The sequence below is a fragment of the Pagrus pagrus genome, assembly GCF_965226575.1.
Source record: "Pagrus pagrus genome assembly, chromosome: 8".
Classification (NCBI taxonomy): domain Eukaryota; kingdom Metazoa; phylum Chordata; class Actinopteri; order Spariformes; family Sparidae; genus Pagrus; species Pagrus pagrus.
Genome location: NC_140192.1, coordinates 31,736,690 through 31,759,256, shown reverse-complemented (window position 1 = coordinate 31,759,256; position 22,567 = coordinate 31,736,690).

Here is a 22,567-nt window from a genome sequence, read left to right as displayed (position 1 = left end):
GCTATATTGGTGCACATAAAATATTACCTGTGCAGGTGCTCTTTCTCCGGTGGCCGTGATGGTAGCAGCCGCTGTCGGCGGACGGAGAGGCTCGGTGGCGGGCACGTAATGCCGGTGGCCGTGATGGTAGCAGCCGCTGTCGGCGGACGGAGAGGCTTGGTGGCAGGCACGTAATGCCGGTGGCCGTGCTGTAACTATCGGGGGTAAAGTGGACACTGCAGAGACTGGTGTTGGTGGTGATTTTGCACAGTAGCTCCTCTTGACAACATCGATCCACCATTTCCTTAAGTTGTCTCGGTAGGAGACTTAAATAGGCTTAATGAGCCGTTACCCTGCACACTGTGGCATCCAGGAAAGATGCATGAGCTACGTGGAGGAGACATGACTGGTTAGCTAGCTGCAGACTAGCATAAGCGATGCTATCCGAGACTCGAGAGCTAGCGGAAAACCACCGAAGCTAATGCGCTGAACGTATTTATACCGCTTCCGCAGCAGGGCGGGGTTTATGCTAAGTAACGCGGCTATGATTTCTGACCCGCCCATTAAATCCTGAACACAGAAATGTTGAAACACAGTTTGGCAGCCTAGCTCCATAACTAAATTATAAATGGCTGAATGGCTTTTTACATGTTTTAAGGAAATACATTTATAAGCTATTTAATGTGTTTAGAAGAAAATGGCTGAATTTGCTTTACACGGACTTTAATACTTATTTATCTCTTTAACTGTAAATAGTCTATTTTATTAAACTGTACATTATATTTATACTTTTAAACAGCATATATTTTAACCATTTTTAATACCTTTAACTGTACTTATCATGAACTTATTTGTAAAACAACAGGTTTTAATTCAATTTTTATGCACTGTACCCTTTATGAATTTTGTACAGGGCTACACAGATATACAGGAAATAAACAGTAGTGAACAGTCCCACTCGTGATGTGCGAGTCATGAACGAAACGTTCAAAACTCGAGATTCTTTTTACTGACTCGGGAGTTACGAGTCATTGGCTGTGTCCGAAATCACTCACTTATTCCCTACTCCCTTCTCACTATATAGGGAGTCCAACATAGTGGACTATATAGTGAGCTCATCGGCAGAAAGAAAAAAGCACTTTCGGACACTACTCAGGCGCCGTTAATTACGTCACTGCTGTCGCACAGTTGAAACGTCATACATCAACGCCGGTTGTGTCCCTAATAAAATTAATATTATTGAGTCAAAACACAAGCAGTTTATGTACATCCCGATTATGTATAAATAAAATATATATATTATATACGTGTGTATATATATACACCATTTTCGCGCCACATCTTTTGTCTCTTTTGTCTTGTACCGTGCGATCAGAGCTGTTAGACCCCACTTACTTACTTCATTCATTCATTGCCTACTTCGTTTCATTTTCATAAGCCTCAGATCTTCCCATAATGCCACCGAACATTAATTTATCGGTGTACTTACTCACCATCATCCACATGATTTTGATGAGGAGGAGAATACGCCTCCAACAAACGAGGAGAAGAAGAGTGAGATTCGCGGCTCTTGCCAATCTTGCGAGATGTCTTCCCATTGTAAGTATAAAGATGAAGGATTTTACATTTATACAAGACATCTAAATCATTAATGTGTTGTCAGTGTTAGTAATTCACTCGTGTTGTCAAACTACACCCCCTCCTGTTGAAACAGACACGGCACAACTTTGTTCATACATCTAATGGGCTCTATGCACAGCTCCACTACTTCCTGAATTTAAGGCAGCTCCTTTTTTTCCTGTCTTACATAATTGGACAGACTGATTAATCCAGGTGTAACCGAGTAGTCACAATGATCAGTCACACCTGGATTAATCAGTTTGTCCAATAATATAAGACAGGAAATAAAGGAGCTGCCTTAAGTTCAGGAAGTAGTGGAGCTGTGCATCAGATGGATTGATAAATAGATATACTTTATTCATCCCTTAGAGGAAATTCAGTTGTACAGTAGCTTATAAAAAATACACATGAATAAATAAGTTAAAATAATTTTTATTGCACATTTCATTTTATGACACTGTTATCTATGTTTTTATTTAATTTTACATTTTTTACAGCTTGACCGACCATCTCACTATTGCAGAGTGAACCACCAGATTCCTGTTTTGGCCTTATATTTTTATAGCCAAAGTGACCTCCGCCCGGACTTCCGCCTCTCAAGACCCACAGTCAGGGCCGTAGCCACCATTGAGGACACCGAGGTCATGTCCTCGGTACTTTTTTCCTTAAGTTTCGTTTCATTAAAACCGAAAGTAAACACGGTCGCGACGTGACTGCAGGTCTATTTTTAGAACGGCAATTAAATGAATCGGAGCAAAGATGCAACGTAGTGGTTAGAGGCTGCATCAATCCAAGTTATCATTTGTTGCAGCAAGAAAGGCAGAGGATGATCAGGCAAAGAGGAGGAAAGGTGAGAATTGTAATAAGCTGAGAGAATGAGAAAAGTAGCGAACGAGCCTACAGATGCAACAGATAGCCAATAGAGATGCTAAGAAGCCTCAGCAGGATCTCCACTCTCTCTCTCGTTCTCTCTCTCTCTCTTTTTCTCTCTCTGTCTCAAATCCAAATTCGCTTTATTGGCATGAATGTTATGAGAACTATGTTGCCAAAGCATCAAGAATCAAAGAACCAAAACAAATACAACTCACAGAATCAAATATATACAAATAAAAAAATAAAATAAATAATAAAATAAAATAAAAAAGTATATATGCATTTATACTGTATACCCCGTGTGTGTGTGTGCTGATGAAGTGCTGTCTCTCTCTTATACACAGATTGGGTGTCATTAGGCAGTTACAAGTTGTTATATATAATGAAAAATATATATATACAGTTCATATGAAATGATGATGATAATAATAATAATACATAAAATAAAGAAATGAAAAACAACAACAACAATATTAGATCATAGCAATAATGGTTGTGTCTCTCTCTCTCTCTCTCTCTGTCTCTCTCTTTCTCTCTCTCACTCACTCACTCACTCACCATAGCCTATACCAAACACTTCATGTATACAGTTACAGATCATCTTAGTTGTAGTTTTTTGTGAGGCAGCAACACCACACACACACACACACACACACACACACTCAAATACTTCAGTTATAATTTTATATATATTTATTTTACGATTACAGCAACGCAGTCATACAAAGACACACTAAAATAAATGTTTCATCAGCAACATGGTACTGTGTGTTTGTTTTGTTTTTTCCGGGGGGGGGGGGGGGGGGGGGGGGGTCCTGCCGAATGTTGACCTCGGTATTTCAAAAATCCTGGCTACGGCCCTGCCCACAGTGGCTCATCTTGTCCACGTCCTCCGCTCTCCATTTGACCACGGCTGGGGTCATGACCTCGAGGTTCTCGTGTTTTTGTTTTGGCTGGCAAGTGCAACGTCCTACTGTGTTGTGTCGAGAGCTTTTGGCATCCCACGCTCCACAGTCCACGATGTCATCCACAGGGTTGCTGACAAAATAATCACAATAAAGAACAGAGTGATCCACTTTCCATCCCCTGATGACCTGCACAACATATTGGAGATGGCTTTGCACGCTTGGCTGGATCCCCAGCATTCGCCAGGGTTGTGGGCAGCATTGATGGCTGCCATGTCCGCATAAAGCCACCCAGTGCAGAGGCGCAGTGTTATTTTAACCGCAAACTGTTCCACTCCATACAGTTGCAAGCCATGTGTGACCACCAGTGCCAATTTTTGGACATATTTGTTGGATATCCTGGCTCAGTGCATGACTCGAGAGTCCTAAAAAATAGCCCTCTGTATGTCCGCAGCCTGTATCCACCTGAGGGGTACTGCATCCTTGGGGATGGTGGATACCCCTGCATGTCCCAACCAGTGGCCCTTGTCACACCTTACAGAGAGCCTGTGAGAGGTGTGGTCGCTGGGAGGTTCAACCGGCACCATGCAAAGGCCGGTTCAGTCATAGAACGGGCCTTTGGCATCATGAAGACCAGATGGAGAGCGGTTTTCTTCAAGGCTCTGGAGGTGCAACCTGCATTTGCAGTGAAGGTCATTGCTTGTTGTGCCATCCTGCACAACCTCTGCATCAGAGATGGGGACATACTAGAGCCAGTGGATGAGTTTCCAGATGATGGAGGTGAGCAGCATCAGCAGGGCCTGCATTGTGGGGAACAGCTGCGTGGGCGCATCGCTGCAGCGCTGTCTGCACCGGACAACACTCCTCGAGCTCTTCAGGAGCACGACTACAATTAAAAAAACTGTATATTAAAAAAAAAAGGAAGTACAAAGTTAAGTTTTTTGGTTAGATTATACATCTTAGTAGTTAAGTTTTAGTTTCAAATGATATTATAGTGTGTTAAAAGTTTAATAATGTAATCGTTGATTTGTTAGTTAAAGAAATGTTAATGTTAGAATTTGCCTTGTAAATATTAGTGAATCAGTTTTTGTTTTTGATAATCATTGTTAGGTATTGTATATAGATGAGTTCAGTCATTGCAAATCAGTTTTATAAAAGAACATTTTGTTAACACATCTGTCTTTTCGATATCTATTTTAAATTTTTTCAATATTTTTTTCTAAAACATTTAACAGCCTCTCCTCCCTGGCCTCAGCTCTCCTGTCACTCTCCTCTGCCCTCTTCTCTTCTCTTGGTTCAAGTTGCAAGTCAACAAATTTGTGAGACATGCATTTACTAATTTGTTATTTATTCATTCAAATGAATTTACATTTATATTTTGTCAATTATTTTTTCGAGGAGGTTCAATAGCCTCTCCTCCCTTTCCTCTTCCCTTTTCTCCCTCTCCTCTGCCCTCCTCTCCTGCCTCTCCAACAGTTCTAAGACAGGGTCACGCCGCTGTCTCTTGGGTGGAGCTGGCTCTTCAGACTCTGATTCCTGCTCCTGCTCTCTCTCACCCTGACCCTCTGGCTCTGGTGGCACTGAATCAGAGGAGGATGATGCTGAGACTGGAGGGTTCTCCCCCCAGGCTGAGGCAATGAGGCAAGGAGGCTGAATAGAAGGCCTCCCACCTATTGCCTCATCCATGAGGGAGAACCACTTCCAAGTCCCGGCAGTGGACTCCCCCGATTCAGTGCCACTCCCAGTTGGTGGCTTCCTCAGCTCCTGCACACATTGCAAAATACACACATTTGATGTGTGCAATTAATGCAGTTTTCCTTTATAATGCTAAACACAGCAAAGAAAATATACAAAAAGGGAAAAGTCACTAGAACTGTAGTTAATTATGATGCATCCTAACCTTGTACGTCTTCTTCATGTTCTCCCACTTTTTGGCCGCCCGGGAAGGAGTCACCACCCGAGTCAGGCCCATTTCTTTCAGCACAGCTCTACAAAATGCAATAACAAGTACAGGATGATAAAAACAACAACAATTAACCTATCATTAATGCTGTCAGTATCAAATGCTGATGATAAACAGTAATTTAGTCAAAAGTCTGTGTCATTTTACAGTTGTTCTCAGTTTTCATCTTAATAAGATAACGTTACTGCTTCACAAGAATATGACATAACTCACTCCCAACCGGCTGCGGAGGCGAAACGTTTGCCTGAAAACAGGCGATCGTTGTCCTTCCTCAGCCGGATCAAGGCTGCCACATCATCGTCGGTCCCTGCGAGATTAAAATAAATTGACGAGCTTCTCCAGGCCTTATTTGACACTTGAATGTAATTTTGCTAACGTTACTTATTAATTATAATAGGTTGTAGTCAATTTTTACTCTAGCTTAATATGAAAAATAGCATTACCTGTAGTACTATGCTCGGTCGTTAGCCATGATTGGTGCCGTAATGGCTTAATGTGCACCCGCCAGTACATTTTTAAATATTTGACAGTATTATATATTAAGAAATGAACTTTGGAATCAAACGTTAAACGGAAAAATACTTACATTTATAAATCAAATTTTCATCCCGTCTGTCCGCCATTTTCAGCGGAATGCCCGAAGAAATTTTCTGGCAATGCATGATGGGATATCTTGCTTCGGTTAGTGACCATCGGATGTTCACTACATTTCACGGTGCATTGTGGGACACAATGAGTGCACTATATCCTGATCACTATACATTCGGACACCACTACAAAATGGCGTAGTCACTATATAGTGCACTATATAGTGATTAGGGGGTGATTTCGGACACAGCCATTGTCTCCATTTACTCGTTCAGTGACTCACCGCTGCTACCGCCAGCTAACTGCAAAGAGGAGACATGCCACACAACTGTTATTCTAACTGCAATTGCGTAAATGTATCAAGCTAATTGCTGTATAAGCTCCATGGCTGAAGCAACGGCTCTGGTCATTGTTTCAACTCAACTCCCCTGTCTCCTCTCTTTTCTCCCCTGAGCTGAGCTATATCACAGGCTGATACAGCAAAAGAGCGATTGACTGACCCAGTAGCTCCATCTCACAGCTCACTCGCTCTCCCTCCCAGCTCGTAGAGCCCCTCCCTTACCTGAGAAACTCGCTGCTCCGCACCTTTCAGGACTCAGGAGCTGCAACTCGTAGCTCACAGCTCACTCGCGCTCCCTCCCAGCTCGTAGAGCCCCTCCCTTACCTGTGAACCTCTGGGTGACTGACTCAAGTCACTCGAAAACCCGATTCATTTTAGTGAGTGACTCATACAAACTCGGTAGTCAGTAAAAGGAATCGAGTATCTGTTGAGATATAATAGTTTTTCTCCACCAGTCATATGCTACTTCACATTGTTCACTTAATGAAGTCCCCATATAGAGCTGTACTTATCCTGTTGATAGATGAGGTTGACACAAGCATTGACCCCATGCTATGAAGGGTTAAGGCATTGGAGAAACAAGCCAGGATAAGAGAGAGAACACAGCTGCCTTTGTCACCGTAACAAAGTTGCCTGCACATGATGACCTTGTAGTGAGCAGTATCTGTCTGTGGAATGATAGCAAGTGTGCCTTAGAGGAACTCAAAGTAGTGCAGAGCAGTGCAGGATGAGACAGGAAGAGAACAGGAAGAGGGAGGGTCTTTCTACAGGGTGATGTCTTCACGGATTGGAGGAATCGTGTTGCCAAGAGGCTGGGAGCCAGCCTGTGCATCAACGACAGGAGAGCCAAGTCTAAACCACGGCCTCCTCACCTTTTTGACCAATGAGAAGTTACAACACCTCAACTGCAAAACTATAACTGTTACTGTAAAGTGAATATCTCCATCTCTTTCTGGGCGATGGGTTACAGAGACTGTGATTTGTCTAACAGAGAAAGGTCCATGATCATGCTTGCTTAAAGCAACACCCGGTAGCTTTTCGACCTTAGAATAATGTTTCTAAACTCAGTTAAGTGGTAGAATAACGGTTAAATGGATGAACGGTGACGCCCCTGCAGCCTGAGGGGGGTCGCGCAGGTAGAAACCGCACTGTGTAACTTCCCAGAGCGGGTAGGAACATACCTGACGTAAAGAAGTCTAGTGTGACCTGCTTTACGGCACGTTTATTCGTCTGTGGATTTAGCCAGCAGCTACTTGGATTTTTTGTAAACCAACGCCATGGCCAAGCCAGCTAAAAAAAAACAAGAAGGTATTGTCAGAGGAGGCGAAGAAAAGAAAAAGAGAAAGTGATATAACATGAGCCGGACATGGATAAATATTGGACCAGCTTACGCTTGGTGGTGCGAGCTGAAAGAACTGATGGCGACCTAGCCTAGATGCTACTGGATTTGTAAGTCATATATTACATATATACATATTTATTATCTTACCGACTTTTACTTTGAGTTGATTTGTTGTTATGTGGTGTTCATTGGGGCACTATTTGTCCACAGTTTATAACCATAATAAAGCTGGGAGATAATCTAATGCTGTCCGTTTCCATAGCTTGCTCGTTTTCATGTAGTGACTGTAAACGATGACTAACTTACTAAAACACTATGAACGTCTTGTCTTGTAAAGTTGCAGATTTCTTAGTTCATGCAGATAATCAACATAATTGTTGAACAGTGTGGTCGGGAGGTAACGTCAGGCTATTGTTGTTATCGGTATCGTTAGCATGCTACTTAGCTACTGTTGCCGTCCCGAGTTGGTTGTAGTTATTACGCCAAACACAACGTCAGCTTGCACGTTTTCATGTAGTGACTGTAGACGGTGACTAACTTACTAAAACACTATGAACGTCTTGTCTTGAATAGTTGCGGATTCCTTAGTTCATGCAGATAATCAACGTAATAGTTGAACAGTGTGATCGGGAGGTAACGTTAGCATGCTACTTAGCTACTGTTGTACCGAGTTGGTTGTAGTTATTACGCCGAACACAACGTCAGCTTGCACGTTTTCATGTAGTGACTGTAAACGATGACTAACTTACTAAAACACTATGAATGTCTTGTCTTGAAAAGTTGCGGATTCCTTAGTTCATGCAGATAATCAACGTAATTGTTGAACAGTGTGATCGGGATTGGGAGGTAACGTTAGCATGCTACTTACTGTTGTCATACCGAGTTGGTTATAGTTATTACACCGAACACAACGTCAACTTGCGATTGTACTTAGTAACTCCCGAAAACGTAGTTATATTTTCGGACGTTACTAAACACATTCAAGCCCAAGCGTTGTGTTTTGGAAGTAACTTAGTCGGTGCAATCACTACAACCAACTCGGTATGAGAATAATTCTAGCATGCTAATGTGCTGTGCAGCCTATATGCTAACAAACTACCAACTGCTCTCTCTGAATCTAGCTTGTTGTTGGCACTTGGTTGAGGTTTTTTCAGACGATTTCGTGATTCACCGGCTCTGTCAACAAGAGGCTTTTGTTAAGCCCCTACTCGTTACAAACAAGACAGCATACGCTACGGCTAATTGCTAACAAAACGGACACCGCACGCACAACACGGGCCATGACTAATTACTGACACAGAGCCTCGTGCGCAGCCGCTAACTCAACTAATTGTGCCAGGACGGTCTTTTCTTTCACATCCCTCCCCTCTCTTCATTGCTCCATCCACAGTAGGTGTGGATCGGCGCACTGATTGATGGGCGGCGCTGCGCATTTTATTTATACTGGTCTGGTCACACCTGCGAGCCCTCTCTTCCTTTCCCGTTCCGCTGGTCCTCCGTGGTGGCTGTGGCCCGGCGTGGCAGAGCCGGTGCAGGTGTTGGTGCCTTTGTTGTGTGTCTGAGTGTGGTGGAGCCCTGTTTGGCGTGGCGGATCATCTTGGCGCACGTTTCCTCCTGTAGTGCAACAGGTATGCGCACCGCTGTCCTTCCTCCCACTTAGTGTGCCACAGGGCGCATCGGTGACACGGTTCTCTTTTTTTATTGTAGTGTGGCGGACAGCTGTTGGCGTGGGGCCGAGTTACCCCGCTGGGAGCCCTCCTGGGTGTGGATTGTGCCTCCTCGTGTAAGTCAGCGTTGTCCGCCCTCCTCTTTTTCTTCTATCCGCTGCTCGACCCCCGGCTAATTAATATTCTGTGCCACAGTTTAGATCAGGCCGAAGCCGTGCAGTAACTCTGCTACCTGGCCTGCTGTGACGCTGCGCTGGTGAGGTCCATTCAAGTATTAATTCATCGCCACGACTCCCTGGACGACGCTGCTGTTTTTGATTGGCTCCGTTGTTTGGCTGCTGCAGACTTTATGCAGCTATTTTATTCTCATTTAAACATCTATTTTTGCTGTTTTCTTTTTTTCTGGTTTTTCTGGGTTAAGTTTGCATCCAGCATCCCCCTCCCAGAACTATTATCAGAGCCCTGAAATTCCTGGGCTCTCTGGGGGCTGCTGTGTGGGTCTGTTATTGATTTGATGAACAGCTTGATTTATTAATTTGGGTATTAAGTGTGAATTTGAGTTATTTTGTATTTTTTTCATTGTTTTTGTTTAACTGTATTTGAAGATCTAATTATATATATGGATATATTTTTTTGGGTTATTTTGGTTTCTTTTTCACAATACTTTATTGTTGATTTTGGTGTGTGTGTGTGTGTGTGTGTGTGTGCTTGCCTGAGAGAGATGCCAGTCGGACTGTGAGGCCATTTTAATTCTCCCTCTCTCCTTGTGGACAGGTGCTGTGAGCCCAGAGCAGCGACCCAATCCCTGGTGGTGGGTTCTTCACTTCTCAGGCGTGTGTGTGCAGTGTCACGGGTGATATTATTTGTTAGTTTCTCCCTCCTCTTTGGTTCCGGGCCGCCGTGGCAAGCCCAGCCCTGTCCATCCACCCGCCCCCCTTTTGGCCCAGAGTTTATTAATGTGAGACGGTCTGGTAATCTGGAAACTTAAATAAAACTGTATAATAAAAGGATTTTTTTATATTTTGAACACTGTCTCCTGCCCAGTGGTGATTCATGAACCTGTGTGATCTTAAAGCCTCTCTAAAAAGTAGTAACTATTTCCTGGGGCGAAATTCCCCAGGTGGCGTTGTTCGGCAACACTTATCCCTAGCCTCCACCCCGCCACATAATGTTACTAACAACACAGCATACGCTACGGCTAATTGCTAACTAAACGGACGCTGCACGCTCGTACACACACACACACACACACACACACACACACACACCACAGGTCACGACTAATTACTGACACAGAGCCTTATGTGAAGCCGCTAACTCAACTAACATCACAAACAACACAGCATAAGCTACGGCTAATTGTTAATTAAAGGGACGCCGCACGCGCGCGCACACACACGACACGGGCCACGACTTATTACTGACACAGAGCCTCGTGTGAGGCCACTAACTCGTTACAAACTGGTAACATTACACCGGTACCATACAACGCGCCATGAATGTGCTTCTGAGGGGGTGAATGTTATAAAACTCTTAATAATTTCTTGCATTTCTTTTTACTGAAAGTTTAAAAAGTAACGTAAGTTAAGGCCTGAGGACTGTGACTAATGGTTACACTCCGCTTTTCCGAAACCCCACTGTTCCGAAAATAGACTTCCATTCATCGTAATGGTGTGGTTTCCCATTTTTTCTAAAGACCCCGCTATTCCGAAAAGGCTATTGTGGAACCCCTGACCCTAACCCCTAACCCTAACCATATTGGGAAGTAATTGGAACTTGAAAGTCGGATTCAGAACAGCGGTGTGTCGGAGTGGGGTGTGTTGGGATGGAGGGGTTTCGCAATGGAGGTGTTTCGGAACGTCAGGCTGTTCCCGTAACTAATGTTTGGCTCGACTATCCTGTGTTTAGAAATGTTACAGACATAAATGAATACCTTCAGAACCAATTTATGAATTGGGTTGGATTAATTATGTGATAAATGCAACCACTTACCTTATTTCATTGTTCCTCGCCTGCTTCCCGCCTGTTATCCTGCCATCCGCCATTTCTCTTTTCACCATTCTCAATCTGCTCGGCTAGTGTACCTCTTCTTCTGTTAATAGGCAGCTGCAACCAGGTGGAGCGCCTGCTCAAGTTTTTAAAAATATTATATCATAATTGTTAGTTGCTTATCAGATCAAGACGAAATTTCAACAAGCACTATTAATACGGCGCATTAATATTGCTGTCACACCACGGTCATGATCAGTTTCTGAGAGATCCGGTTAAAACTGAAAACTCATATTGTTAAGTTATGTTGACACATTGAAATTTCCATTTCACTGAACTGAAGTTGGAATACCAATAACTCATTAAATTAAGTTGAAATTTCATAACTCATTATGTTAATTAGAAGTAAATGATAGAAATAAGATATGATAACTTATTGAGCTTAAAGTCCGTGTAAAGCAAATTCAGCCATTTTCTTCTAAACACATTAAATAGGTCATAAATGTATTTCCTTAAAACGTGTAGAAGTCATTCAACCATTTGGAATGTAATTATGGAGCTAGGCTTCCAAACTGTTTTTCAACATTTCTGTGTTCAGGATTTAATGGGCGGGTCAGAAAGTAACGCAGCTATGATTAGCATAAACCCCACCCTGCTGCGGAAGCGGTATAAATATGTTAAGCGCATTAGCTTCGGTGGTTTTCCCGCTCGCTCTCGAGTCTCTAGCATCGCTTACGATAGTTTGGAGCTAGCTAACCAGTCAACCAGTCAGCTAACCAGCCATGTCTCCTCCACGTCGCTCTTGCATCTTTCCTGGATGCCACAGTGTGCAGGGTAACGGCTCAGATAGCTTATTTAAGTTTCCTACCCACGACAATGTAAGGAAACGGTGGATCGATGTTGTCAAGAGGAGCTACTGTGGAGAGTTCAAAATCACCACCAACACCCATCTCTGGAGTGTCCACTTTACCCCCAATAGTTACAGCAACTATCACCAGGTAAAGTCTGGATTTCTGAAGAGTCCGTTGACGCTGGGCAATGGGGCCGAACCGACCCTCTCCGTCCCCGGCTTGCATCCTCCTGTCCGGCCGACAGCAAGTGCCACCATGACGACCACCGGCATTATGTGCCTGCCACCGATCCTCTCCGTCCCGCTGACAGCAGGTGCTCTCATCTCCGCCACCGGCATTACGTGCCCACCAGAGAGTGTAAGTGTGTGCTTATGTTATAAATATTGTATTCGTTTAATTAAATGCATTTTGCTGAAGGTGCAAATCCTGAAAGTGATTTTACATCGTGCATCCTGTCATGCCCATGTAATGTTAGCAAATGTTATTGCATGTAATCATAACATGATTTGGCCTCATTCCCTGAGCGGAGTCCATCTGACAGCACAATGATAATCCACAGGTAATATTTTATGTGCACCAATATAGCTATGACAAGGAATTATATGTAGACCAGGGTTTTACATTTGTGTGTATTGTAAAACATGGACCGAGGGACACCTAAAATGAGCGCCCTGAGCGTGTTTTTTTTCACAGAAGGGAGCAGCTAGCTTAGACGGAGTCAATATGTGAGTTATCATTTTCTGTGCGCATGCAGCATACATGATTCAGTTATTCAAAACTAAAGCTACTCCACAGCTGGTATTATTTTGGATTACTGTCACTGTTGCACAAATCTGCTCATTTTTAACAACAACATGCTTTTGTATAGTTAAATCAATAGTAATGCATCATATTCTAGAAGATGATATATATTTGGCGCCTTGAGAACCGCGTGTCTATAAAAGGTCTACTCGTGATGTCAGCTCAGTAACAATGCACTTTCCAGCTGATAAAAAGAGGGTTTTATATTACCTTTTATTTAGAATTTAGGAAAATTGTATCTGCTTTCATACAATCCTTCAGTTCATCATTCAACATAATCATGTGGAGATTCACTGTACAGGAAATTTTATTCTGAAAAGTAAGAGTAGATATAGATAAAACAGCATAAAGTATAAATGCCCAAGTAATGTACAAATAACTGTAAAGTAAATGTATTATTGACATTCCATCACTCCAAGATTTATTAGACAAGTAATTTTCACTGTTATCTCGTTTTGACAAAGCAGTCTCCTCCAACCACAAGAGAGGCAGCGTGCCAGTGTGGTGACGTAAAGAGAGACACCAGGGAAACTGGATGTCAAACAGACCGCTTTGTGGGGAAAAGGACTGTGGCAACACAACTGTCCAAAGGAACACTTGTCAACAGAAACAGTACAGGTATGTGTACCTGTTCTTAGTTTGACTTTTCAAATGTCTGTGGTGTTGCCATATTCTGGGTATAAATAGCATAATAGTTGAAAAAAACACTGATTGATTATTACATTGCTATAATACATTATCATAATTTGATATATTATATTTTCCAGGTTCTCAGGCTACAGTATCGAGTAAGAGTGTTGCTGTGGGTGACACAACATTCCAGTTTCTTCCACTACAATCTTCAACTCCACTAAAGCGGAAAGCCTTACCTGAGAACTCACCAACAAAGCGTCCTCACTTGGAGTTTCCATCTATTCAGGAGTCTGAACCTAGTGTCAGCTTTGTAGATCCTGATGACTCCAGCTACCTCCCCATGTCTGAGTCAGTTGACACCACCAGTGAACAGTAAGATAACTTTGCTTGTTATAGATCCTTACTAATCTTACATAATAGTAACAATGAATTTGTCAACATATATATTGTCACATCAGCATTTACTTTCTGATATACTTTGTAACAACTGTTGCCTGTGCTTTTCTTTGTAAATAGAGCAACAACCAAGCCAGTGCAGGACATAGTGAAGTATTTGGTGTTCAAGGAGTGTCTGCTTGAGCTTTTTAAAATCTGCCCCACCTGCTCAACAGTATGCAAGGTAGAGACATTTGTAAAAGGAACATTCCTTTCTGTGACCCAGAAGTGCCTCCACCAGAGTTGCTTCTACAGCAGACAGTGGAAGAGTCAACCACTTCTGGGCAGCTCTCCTGCAGGGAATCTGCCCCTGTCAGCCGCTGTATACTACACAGGCTCTTCTTTCATCCAGACTAACAAGGTTTGTTACAACAATGAAATAATGTAAACAACTCAGGGTGTGCTTCTCCCACAGCTCTCTTTTCCCCCTTGCTAAAATATTGCTCTACTCACATTTCCGTTTCTAGGGCCAGTGTATCCCACAGTGCTACTGAGAGATGTAGTGCATGTTGTGAACATTGTTTGAGTGTGACTGATTACTCTGATTTTACATTACAGGTGCTGAATGCAATGCACGTGAGAACCTTCACAAGAATGACACACCCTAATCATGTGCATAACTACATTCTGGCTTCCGTGCTGCATAAATGGCGATCTCACCAGACCGACCAGCTTGAGGAACTGAAACAGAGGGAAACTGTATCTCTTGCTGGTGACATACGTGCTGACAGTCCTGGCCGTTGTGCAAAGTATGGCTCATATTCCTTGATGGATCTCAAAACAAACAAAGGTGTTGATATCCAACTTGTACAGGTAAATAGAGACTAAGTAGATGATTTGCTTGAACATTTGTTGTTATTTTTAAATGAAGTAACTTTGTTATGTCTGTTGATCCACAGAGCAATGAAGTGGGAAGCAGTGTCTGCAGGGAAAAGAAAGGGCTGATCCGGAGTTTGGACTTCCTTGAAAAATCTGGTGTCAAAGTGGCTTCCTTGGTGACAGACCGACACAGGCAGGTCCAAAAACAGAAACCAAACATTGACCACTTTTATGATGTGTGGCATTTATGTAAAGGTGAGATAATATGGAAAATGTAGTTTATTTATTATTTGTATGACTGCTAATCCTGTGCAACTTTAACACCCACTGCCACAAGGTGAAATTGTGGCAAAACAGCATAAAAAATCACCTCTACTGGTCAGCATGTGGTTCACCTAGCGGAGAGGTAACAGTGGCAAAGTGGACATCACTTCTGAACCACATTCAGAGTGTGCATGTTCACGACGACCCTCTGTTCCCTGAGTGCCTCCACACCCCTTCCAATGATAAGAAGAAGCGGCTGAAGCCTGGTATCCCATTATTCAACAGCATTTATGTATTTTACTTATACTTCTCTAATATGTTCTCAGCAGCTATACACTAATCAACACATTTGCAACTTTTTCCTCCTCCAGCAACAAAGCCGACCTACAGGCTGGAGAAGGTGCTCATGAACAAGCGCATTCTCAGTGATGTAAAGAAGCTGAGCCCTCTCTATCAAACATCTGCCTTGGAGGGGTTCCACAGCGTGATTCTGCCCTTCGCACCCAAAAATTGTGGCCTTCTCATACCTGGGAATGCTCTGCAGGTAAATTGTGCTGTAATCATGTCAATATTGTGCAGTTAAAAGATTCCAGAATGCAATTTGACTTGTGCGTTATGCAAGTGAAAAACTGACAAGTGAAAACATTACAACATTTTATGTCTACACTAGTGACCGTGGCACTTGAAATGTTTTTGTAGTAATCCAATACAAATCCTTCTTTTATCAGGCTTTACCTGGCTGCATTGCATTTCAATGAGAATTCTGCACGTAGCCAAGCAAGGACTGCTTCAGGAGAACTGCGGTTCCACATTAAATTTCCCAAGGCCAAGAGAGGGGAACATGTTGTGTCCGTGGTGAAGACAAGCTATACTACAGGTTAAGTTGTCATCTCTATGTATAATTCAAAACCTTTTCACCCAGCTGGCAACATTTTGGGAAGACTTGAGTGACGAGGTATAAATATCTAGGCTGTAAACACAAAAATTCTATATTTTTGCCATTGTGCCAAAGTTTAGACTGTATTAATTACTCCAACAATGTGCTATGTTTTGTGCTCTCTCCTTTTGTTTTTAGAATATGTCACTGAGCTTATGGACCTCCTTTTTAATGAAATCGTCCATGACCCTGCACCCTTTGTCGCTGAGATGAAAGCAGTGTCTGTCCCTGGATCCCTGTGCTCACAGTATGAGCGACCTGAGAAGGCAGATGCAGTTGACAGCCATGTTTCCAGGTTCACGCTCACGTCACGCACACCAGGACATGATGAGTCAACACCCACCTAACCCCACAAACATGTAAGTCACAGCCACGAGGTATGTTGCAGTGGTCATGATGACAGCCTAATCTGTCTTTTCATATTCCTGTCTTTTTTTCTTTTCCCCATGTACAGGTCTCAGAGTTACTCAATAATTAATTTATGAGAAGTTCATTATAACATTGGATACATTTTTAAACAAATAAAAAAACAAACATGAAGACTAAACTAAATAAATTCTCAATATTTAAATGGGGGGTTTAAAACCGGTGTACTCCCCATCTTCATCTGGGTACTGGGTTCTGCTGTATACGGAGGACAACACAGGAAGGGATGACAACCCGGTTGTCCTTTCCCAGATATCCCCAGCACCACGACACAAAACTCCTATAGGCCAGATAGCGAGCACGCCTGTAATAAAAAAAAAAAATCGGTTGGTAGGTTGTCCTCTGTGTGATCAAATTTGACACTGTGGAGCTGTCTTTCATAAAACATTACCAATATGTGTTGTCTTTATAGAAGAACCTATCTGAAACCAAGTTAAACTTGTTTGATTGATGTACTAAACAAAAACAGCCTTTCCCTCCACATTTTGTCATGTCTTACAGATCGGGACCTCAGAGGATGAGTTTGATTCATCAACCTGATGTCTGCCTCATCATATTGGCTGAATGGATGGACAAGAAAATGGACAGCAGTTTTTTTTTAATTCCATGGAACTTCCACGACCACACAGCTACATTTTCAGAAAGAATTATCATCTAGTGATTAAAAAAGTCCAATCATGTGCATTTAATATATACATCTATATATCAGTGTAATGTACATGTTGGTTGATTTAATATGTTTAGAGACCCATGTGAAAAACAGCTCCAGAATGAGCCAGTCTTTATTGTTAGCAATCTGTCCTACATGAGAGTGGATATATGGCTGAGGAAGATGAGGGATTAAAGGATAACTACCGTTTTTTACAACCTGGACCTTATTTCTGGCAAAATATATGATGATTTACTCACCCAGATAACTTTGGTGTCATTCGGCGTCGTTCGGACGAAATTAGATCCAGTGTAGCGGCGATATATCCATATAATGGGAGAGACGGGGCAGCGACACACAGCCTCTATATAACGCATTATCTGCCACGAAACTAGTTAATTTCATCAATATTTTGTTATGAAATGCTAGCGCTATTCCCCTCTGAGTCCGGGCTCGTCCGTTATCAACATCCGGGGTCAAACTAGCAGTAGCAGCTACAGGTAAACAAGCCGCGCTGTCGCGGGTGCGCGCGCAGCTCAGAGACGACATCTTCCAGGTCAGAGGTAGTAGATCAGCCTACAGACCCCGGATGTTGACAATAGACGAGCCCGGACTCAGAGGCTAATAGCGCTAGCATTTCATAACAAAATATTGATGAAATGAACTAGTTTCGTGGCAGATAATGCGTTATATAGAGGCTGTGTGTCGCTGCCCCGTCTCTCCCATTATATGGATATATCGCCGCTACACTGGATCTAATTTCGTCCGAATGACGCCGAATGACACCAAAGTTATCTGGGTGAGTAAATGACCATATATTTTGCCAGAAATAAGGTCCAGGTTGTAAAAAACGGTAGTTATCCTTTAAAATGGTTACAGTCAAGCAGTACCCTTTTTTTTTTTTAGTTTATATAAAATACACTGTATACATTAGTCAACATCACTAATATGATTGTATAAACAGTGCAAGTTTATTCTCAGGTACTAAACCTTACTGGTCTTTGAAAGGCATGTCATTTGTTCAACAGCAGTGTAATTTAAAAACATCCAAAATCAATAAAAAATATTTTATTGTCTAACTTACACAGATCTTTCCTTTGCCTCCTGTGGCCCATGGTCTGCCTTATAAATGTTCAGGGTATTCTGCAGGGAGTAGGGGTTCAGGCAGACTGGCTCAAGGCCTGGATGAAGAGTCATGCAGCGTGGCTCTTCAGGCAGCTCTCCACATCGATTATGCTGCTGTTTATGTATTCATTATTTGAATGAATACTGTGACAAACTGTTTTTCTTCACATACAGCATTAAGCTCTTTGCAGCAGACATTTTCCACCTCTGTGGGTATGGCTCTGCATTCTCCACAATCAATCAAACTTTATTTGTAGAGCGCTTTTCATACATGTAATGTAACTCAAAGTGCTTTACAGAAATTAAAAGCAGCAGCAGCAACAATTAAAACAACAGCCCCCCCTCCATCCCACCCCACCACGCACGCAAGTGAGTAATAATAAATAACTAAATAGTGATAAATGAAACAGGGCATTAACAACAGGTATTGCAGAACTGAGGAAACGCTATCATCGATGTATTTCACTGAGGAGACACTAGAGGCAGTAAAATAAATAAAATCAAGATAGAATAATAAAACTCTAAAATGACACCAAGGTTTTTTACTTGGTTAGCCGGTTTTAATGCCAGGGCGTTCAATTTTGTATTAATCATCTGTCTTTGAGCTTCAGAACCAATAAATAAGACCTCGGTTTTGTCCTGGTTGAGCTGAAGAAAATTTTTTGCCATCCAGGACTTGATATCTAAAATACAGTTAAAAAGGGCATCGATTGGCCCTGGGTCATCAGGAAACACGGCGATATACAGCTGTGTGTCATCAGCATAACTGTGGAAGTTGATGCCGTGCTTGACGTTCCCAAGTGGCAGCATGTATAGGTTAAAAAGTGTTGGACCTAAAATTGAGCCTTGCGGGACACCACAGGTAATTTTGTAGCTCTTAGATGAGTGTCCCTCCATACTCACGAAAAATGTTCTGTCAGTGAGATAAGATTTAAACCAGTTAAAAACAGTACCAGAGATTCCAACCTGGTTGCGAAGTCTATCTAAAAGAATTGAATGGTCTACTCTATCAAAGGCTGCACTTAAATCAAGAAGTACTAAAATAGATGGTTTTGTCCTGTCCAAATTTAACCTGAGGTCGTTAACAATTTTTGCTAGTGCAGTCTCAGTGCTATGGTTTGTCCTAAAACCTGATTGGTACATTTCATAGATTTCATGGGTTATCATAAAATCATTTAACTGATTAAAAACAAGTTTCTCTAAAATGTTGCTTAAAAATGGTAGATTGGATACTGGTCTGTAATTATTAAGTATGGAGGGATCTAAATTGTTTCTCTTCAGAAGGGGTTTCACTGTGGCAGTCTTAAGTGCTGTAGGAAAAACACCCATCTGAAGAGAGTAATTTACATTGTTAAGTAACTCATCTTTAAATGATCTATAAAATGTTTTAATAAAGAAAATGGGAATGGGATCTAAAATGCAGGTTACTGGTTTTAGTTGGGAAGACACTTTGCCAAGCATCTCAGCATCAACCAGGACAAACTTCTCTAGTGTTTCCTCATGTAAGAACAAAGGTTCTGTAGTGATAAAATTGAGATTCTGGTCTTTGGATAAAAGTGATCTAATGTCATCTATATTACTTCTGAAGTGATCTGCAAAATCTTCACATTTAGAAATGGACGACTCACTGCTAGACTTCATAAAAACAGGGTTAATAAGATGGTCAATTGTTGTGAATAGGATTTTGAGGTTGTTCCGGTTGTCAGCTATCAGTTTTGAAAAATGTGATTGTCTTGCATCTTTGATTGCTTTATTATAAATGTTCAAATGCTCACGGAAAATTTGGTAGTTCACGGTTAATTTGTCTTTTCTCCACCTTCTTTCTGCTCTTCTACAGTTTCTTTTTAGCTGTCTAGTTTTTTCATTACGCCAGGGAGGAGTTGGATTGGTAGTGATCTTTTTCAAAGTGAGTGGAGCACCTGTGTCATGGATTGATCTCATTTTACTGTTAAACCTGTCTACTATAAAATCATATGAGGCGGGTAAAATGTCTGCAGGAGTGTCATGTAAAAGATTAATAAAATTTGCAGTCACTTCATTAGTAAGATAGCGTTTCCTGACACTTCGCTCTAGAATATCCTGTTGTATAAAATCACAGACATTAAAAAAGACACAGAAATGATCAGACAGACCTACATCAATCACTGAGGAGATGTTAACAGACAGGCCATGGGTAATTAAAAGATCCAAAGTGTGTCCTCTGTTATGGGTAGGCTGGGTAACGTGTTGAGTAAAATTTGTAAAATTGAGTAAGTTTAAAAATTCCAAGGTAAGAGTGTCTGATGGATTGTCCACGTGTATATTAAAATCACCTGAGATAATGACCCTCTCGTAGTTTGTGTGAATGATTGTGAGAAGTTCTGAAAAATCTGAAATAAAAGAAGTGCAACGTTTGGGTGGTCTGTAAACTGTCAAACAGAGTGTGGGAGGGTTGCTGAAAACAAAAGAGTGATATTCAAAAGATGTGTAGTGTCCAAATGTAATGTCCTTAAAACCAAGTGATACTGAATGGATGGCTGCCGTGCCGCCACCTTTTCTGTCTATTCTATTCGTAAATGAAAAATTGTAATTCAGTGGTGAGGCTTCAATGAGTGTTATTGGTCCATCAGTGTTCAGCCATGTTTCTGTTAAAAACATGCAGTCAATATTATTATCTAAAATCAGGTCATTAATTAAAAATGTCTTTTTAAAAGAGATCTTACATTTAAAAATGCCATATTCAGGGTCAGGGGTGAATTGGCAGACAACTGTGTGTGTGTGTATATGGGTGTAAGATTAATAAAATTCACCCCATGAGTTGGTTTACTGTGGTGGTGGTGGTGGTGGTGGTGTTTCACTTTAACTCTGTTAGTGATGTGGACAGGAACAGGAAAAGCTGTATTTTGATCTTTCCATAAGGGGGAGCTAGTGGTATCAGGTGGGACATGGTTTGGTGTTGTTGACAGAGGAAGGGCAGGTGAGGGAGGGGACGAGGAAGAAAAAGTAAACAGTCATTCACGTGAAGTGGATTGTACAGCATACTGTAGATTAGCCGCAAGCATGCGGCTACCCAACGTGTTGGGATGGAGTCCATCACTCCTGAAGAAGGTTGAACGCCCCCAAAACAGGTTAAAATTGTCAATAAAACCAATGTTGAGGGCACTGCAGGTAGACTGGAGCCAGCTGTGGAGACTGAGTAATATGCTAAAACGCCCTGCTCCACGGGCCACTGTGGGGATCGGGCCAGAAATAAAAACAGACTTACCACAGGAACTTAAAAAGCATAAAAGATCCTTAAAATCCTTTTTGGTCAGCTCTGACTGCTGACGAGCAAAGTTGTTGGTCCCTACGTAACTATCACCTGGCTGATAGAGGAGGGGGGAGTGAGAGCAATGGGAGGCAACCGCCATTCCGACATAACGCCATTCCGACATTAGGCCCTAATTGTCGGAATGGCAACACTTAAACCTTTAATGAAACATCCCATCATTCCGACATTTTTTGCCTCCTAAGGTCGGAATGGTGGTATTTATTTCTTTTTTAAATGTCTTGCCATTCCGACACGTCTTTTAAAAGGGTTAGGGTTAGGGTTATGGGCTGCATATAATGGTGAAACTTTGTCGGAATGCCGGGACGTTCGCATGTAGGAATAGTGGTATGTCTGAATGGTGACATGTCGGAATGGCGGTATGTCGGACTTTTGGGATGTCGGAATGCCAGCATGTAACCGAGAGCAACAGTCCCGGGAGCTTCTCCAGGATATCGGGTACGGTGGCTTCAGGGAAACAGTGAGTGACAGCATTGAAAAAGCAAATATTCCTGATGATGGAGTCCCCGGTTATCAGTGTGGTCGGGGAGAAGAGGGGACGAAGATGGGGAGGTGACGGCTGTGGACTCCAATGGCCTGGTAGAGCGCGACCTGCTTGCATGCTGGTGGTCTCCGGCTGGAGGTGGGCAGGTGGGGGACCGGGGGGCTTGAACCCGGAAGGAGGATCCCCTCTTGGCTCAGGGCAAGGAAGACATCCAGACCGCCTGAGTACAGCGTCCTTTAACATTTTAGGGCGAGAAGATGCTGTTGCTTCGGTCAATGGCCGTTTATCCAGCCTCACGGCAGAGTGGCAGGCTGCCTGAACACTTTTTTCCCGTAGAGGTGCATTGACAGTGTCGGCAGGTGTCGTTCTCGGCGATGGGCCCAGACGAGGGCGAGTCGGAGCAGTTGGGGCGACAGCTGGGTCACCTGGGTGGGCCGTGGCATCATCGGACAGTACCGTGTAGAGGTTGGAGAGGTCCAGGTGAGGTGGCGAGGCAGACTGGGCCATCCAACTGTTCCTACCAAGGACCACCACCTCAGCCCAAGACTCCTGATGGTTAGGAGTTGTGCT